Here is a 5412-nt window from a genome sequence, read left to right as displayed (position 1 = left end):
GCACTCAGGTGCTCAGCAAATGGATTCCTCTGATTAAACTATTTTGGAAGCACAAGAGAAATGAAGGGTTAAGGGAGAAGGCAGAGACAAGTGGGAAATAAGATATGCTTCTTGGTTCCAAGAAGAGAGGGCAAAGACAACCTTATGCCTGCCTGAGTTGAGGGAGACAGAATCCTTATAAGGAGAAATTACAAAAAAAAAATTGTCAAACTGATACAAATGACCGTGGGTCATCCTCAAAATGTTAAAAGGAAAAGAGGAACGATCAAGTCTCTCAAATTACCCTAAGGAAGAAAATAAGAGCAAAAACGATAAGGACACCTGAAATAATTGGGAGCAGGAGAAGGAAACCCAGCAGACTTCAGCTTGTGGTGGGCGAAGAATATGGGAAAAGAATTTTCAGGGAATAGGAGGTAACTTAAGAAAAAAGACTGCAAGAAGGTAACCGTAGGAGAAAGCAAATGCCTCAGAAAACAACAGAAGCATTTGGAATCTTCAGAAAAGGAAATGAATAAAAGTGGAAACTAGAGCAACCCTACACTTGGAGTTCAACTGTCTATTTCTGCTGTCACATCTCTGGAATTCACAGGCAAGACAAAAGGAGGGCAAAAGCCCTGCAAAGACAATTTGCAGAACCATGTCAGAGCATGTAGCACTAAGCACAAGAATGTGTAAGATTTAGAAATGTCATCTATGAAGCACACAGGCTATAAAGCTGTTTTGCATATAAAATAAAAAGCTAAATTCAATGGGGAAAGTTGGTTTGGAGGGCCTAGGTCTCTTCGCTCTTGCATTTTAAAAAGACCAACTCTAAAACCAGAAGAGACATATTCAAAGAGACATAAGTGGAAGAAGTATAATCTGCTCTTTCCTTTTTCAGTAAGAAAGGAAATTTTCTTTCATGTAATTGTAATGCTATGAACTATTTCCTCTGTGTCTGAAGAATAGGTGATGCCATTATTCATTTTTGATTGCTCTCAATCCCAAATTTAAAGCCCACTTGGAAAAGCATGATAGGAGTCTTAAGGTGTTTGAGAATTTGTAGCTCTGTTATAAGCAAAACAACCACAACAATGACAACAAAATTCCAGAACGAAGTGTCTTAGACAACAGAGGAAATTTTCTGAGAAATAAAATCGAAGATTCAGGGAGCCTCGCGCCAGTGCGATCCAGGGACCCTCTTACCAGATCCCACATCTCTGTTTTACCTTTTCTGGCTTTGCTCATGGTAAAAAAAAAAAAAAGTGGCTGCAGAAATCTTAGGCCTGACATCTTGCACAACACCAAATCCCGATGGAAAGAAGAAGCCTTCAGCCAGCACCTTTTAATGAGAAGTTTGTTTCCCAGAAGCCCAAGCAAACAATGTTTTGCAGCTCATTAGCTCACCTGGGTTATGTTATCCCACCCATCTGTGGAGCTGGCATCTCCCACTCCCTGACTAGTTTCTCCTGGGAGCATTATTTTAATAAACCATTTGCACCTAAATCTTTAGCTAAGCAGCTGCTCATAATAGAATCTTCCTTAAGACACAAACAATGCACTGAAACCCCCTGACAGGTTATCTTTGAAAGCCCTGAGCTGCTCTTTTCCACCTTCACATCCCTTAATGCATTTCACACTGTGAATAAGACCCTCTTGTCCTCTCACATACATATGCCCTTCCTCAGGATCTGTGCTGCTTCTCCCTTGACCCAGCCTCCTACTTCTCTTGCAATTCTGAGATCTCTTTTCTGTGCCCTCTGGAAACATCATTCCATGAAAAACTGCCCCTTGCCCATGCTTGCGTAGATTCCTGCTGCCTTGAACTTTCAGTTGAAACGTGATTCACTCCCAAAGGCAACATTTTCCTTTCTCCTTTTTCTTAATAAAGAGATGACTCATTTCCTATCTTCTTTCACATTGTAATCTGGAAATAAAGCTGTCAATCTCTGTGTACAATAGTGCCCTCTCCGAACTGTCACATCTGTATTATTAGGGATCTCACTGTGAGAATCGAAGTTTCTTCTGAAGTGACACTTACTCCTACCTAGGAAGGTACCTAGGGAGTGTCAAGTGTATTTAAGATGGATGGGGTATATATGATTGTGTTATGGTATTCTTTATATATTTTCTAGGTGTGAGGTATTTTTAAAGATTTTTTTGAAGTATAATTAACATATGATGTTACGTTAGTTTCAGGTGTACAAATTGGTGATTCAACAATTCTATATATTACTTCTCACCACAATAAGGGTAGGTGCCATTTGTCCCATACAATATTATGGACTATATTCCCTATGCTGCACTTTTCATCAGGAATGAGATGCCGTTAAAAAACATGACTTCTGTGGCTTGGATCATCTGTCTTCACTTTCTTATGCCTTTATGTTATCAAATTCCAATCAGGCCCATAAAGTTTAAGAATTGGTACCAAAACTCGGTCTCCCTCTAAATCCCCAGTGTTATCAACATTCTGGGTGAATTTGATGCCCATATGATGACAAGTACAAAACTCTTGAGATAAAGGTCAAGAACTTCAAAACTAAGTCATTTCTCCACTCAACTTATCACTTCCATAGATAGATTCTTGCCCTTACCTCCCAGAATTGTTCTATCCCTGAAATATCAAAGTCAGAATATCCTACTCTTTAAAAGTTCTCATCATAAGAAAAATAAATTGTAACCATGTGTGGGGATGAATGTTAGCCAGACCTATCATGGTGATCGTTTCATAATATATATAAATATAACATTATGTTGTACACCTAAAACTAAAATTATGTTGTATATCAATTTATACATTGATTTTTAAAAATTAAAAAGCACAACATCATAAAAAAGAATATCTTACCCTGACATAGTTTCTATCATTCCAATACCTTCTCTCTCCCCTCCCACTAAAGTAACAATCTTAAGATTTCTAAACCCTGACTCCATCAATGGCTCACATTCTCATTTAGGCTACTGTGTACTTCCTGGGTTAAATAGTTAAAAATTATTTAACATTTTGAGCTCTTTTTTTTTTTAAGACTAAACAGATTTCTTTGTTGCCAAGTTGATTTTGATAGCTACAGAGTGGCTAACTTAGCTTACATATTATTAGATTAGTAATATTATTTGCCAATTTATATATCTCTAAAAGCAATATTTAGCAAATGACGCGGTTATTTTAGAAGAAATGTATATTCTCACTGTCTAGTCATGTGGACAAAAAAGACCAGGGACAGTATTCCTAGATTTCAATAAGGCTTTGGTTTTCTTTTTCCCCAAAAAGATAAAAATGTGACAGAAAAGTCCGCTGTTCCCAGTTAGCACCTAATACAACCAATGATGGAATGAATGATGAGCCAACATCTCTAAAGAATTTATCCTAAAATTAACATTAGTGTTTATCATTTTAAACACTAACATTCTAAACACTTTTTAGATTAAAAAGTCCTTTCAATTAAAAATATTAAGTGTATGTCTCTTTAAAAAGAGTGGAGGAAGGGACGTGCCCCACAGGTGCTCCACACCCGCTTATTCTCCACTATGTACATTTGGAATTGGAGATCAATCCAGTTGTCATTGGCATTTAAGCAACACCTGAGCCACTGAACCAAGTGGCTCCTATTGACATCATCTGAACAGTTCTTTCTCCAAGGCATGCTAGGATTTTTTTTTTAATAGGTTACACAATCCTGATGTCAAAGAGAAGCCTGATCTCATTTTCATAATCAGTATTCCCAGAGCACACAACATACCTATGGCTTAAAACCAATTCTGGAACAACTATCCATTACTTGCTAAAGGGAAAGTACCTTTTCCAAGGCTGGGGAACTCGTCAAAGGTTGCAATGATTTTCCAGGGCCCCGAAGATTTGCACACTAAGTGTGGACCCAGTATCCCTAGGGAAACTGAAGAAGGCTGGAGGGAAGTATTGAGTGAGACAAGAGTTCCTTCCGGTTAATCTTAAAGCAAACCACAGGAAGGCATTCCTATGTTCAGAAGGAAAGAAACAGGGATTCTCAGAACTACTTGGGTAGAGCTAGGTGCTCCCAACAACTCCTTTGACATGATTGTGTAGAAGCTATTGATCTGTCCTCTCACTTCAACAGTAACACAAGTCTTTCTCAAAAGATACACAGGAAAGAGATGATTTCCCTGTACACTATACCTTCTGTCCACATCTTCAGAGGCACAGATTTCAGAGGCATAGTTCTTATCTATTCCTTCATCAAAGGTTCCATTTTTTCTATCAGCTCCCCAATCTAGTAAAGTGGATATTTTACATGATTTCCTATACCGTAAGCCAGATCCACAGCTGTCCTCCACAGATACTGATGTTAAAATTGGCTAGGGTGTAGAAGTATGTTTCTGATAGCCAGCCTTCTAATCTGAAGAGATTAGGTATAAAAAGATAAGAACAAGTTCAGAAGAACATGTAATTTCAGATTTTTAAAAATATTGCCAACTTCGTTTGGAGATGAAGGTGGAGGTTGAAGTATTTTATTATATTGACCAAAGGGTAAAACAGTAAAAGGAGAAATAAGATTCTAAATTGGCAGAATTTAAAAATATGATTACAAAAACTCATCAAGTACAGGTAATTTTCTCTCTTTTGGGAAAATCTATGGAAGAGTAAGAGATTTGCCCTTCCCAAAAATCTTTCTTTTCTAGTTGGCAAGGCTGATGCAGTATAAACTACAGAAAAGAAAAAAAAAAAATCAATTAGAACACCTATAGAGAGAGCCTTAAAAAGATGAGGACTTAAGAGAGTCTTCTCTATGGAGATACATCTTTGAAAAGATGTTAAAAGCCTGGATAATTAGTTATGAGTTATAATAGCCTCCATTTAAGTCCCTATTTGATCTCTATTTAACTGAGAAAATGGAGGTACAGAAAGTAAGTAAATTGCTCAAAGTCATAAAGATACTTAAGCAATGGACATGAGTCCCATTCCAAAGCTCATCCTCCTTTTATTCCATGCTATCTACATCATCAAGAGGCAGAGAAGCCAATTATCTTTTGGGCATGTCCAGGTGTGACATGTCAACCATACATCTTAGATGAGATGTGGTTTCTGCCTTCTATAGACACCCAGAACCAGATATATAAATAAAGTCAACAACAAAAAAATTTATCTTAGAAAGCTAACTCACTTTTTGCTATCTATAAAGATGGCTTAAGCAATAAGAAAGACCCCCCCTGCACTCCTATACACAAGAAGCCCTCTCTTCTCCTGTGGTTCACTGTATAACTAATAGAATTCACTCAATAAGTGTTGGCAATGTGTCAGAAAATTTACTAAATAAGTTATAAACATTCCTTATTTGATCCTAGCAACAACTCTGTAAAATACATACTAATGTGTCCATTTTATAGGTGAGTAGATTGAAGGGAAAGGAATTGGATAATTTATTTTGAATTCATAGCAATGGCAAGGCCTAAGTA

The sequence above is a fragment of the Vulpes vulpes genome, chromosome 1, assembly GCF_048418805.1.
Source record: "Vulpes vulpes isolate BD-2025 chromosome 1, VulVul3, whole genome shotgun sequence".
Taxonomy (NCBI): Eukaryota; Metazoa; Chordata; class Mammalia; order Carnivora; family Canidae; genus Vulpes; species Vulpes vulpes.
Note: the sequence above shows the minus strand (reverse complement) of the source record.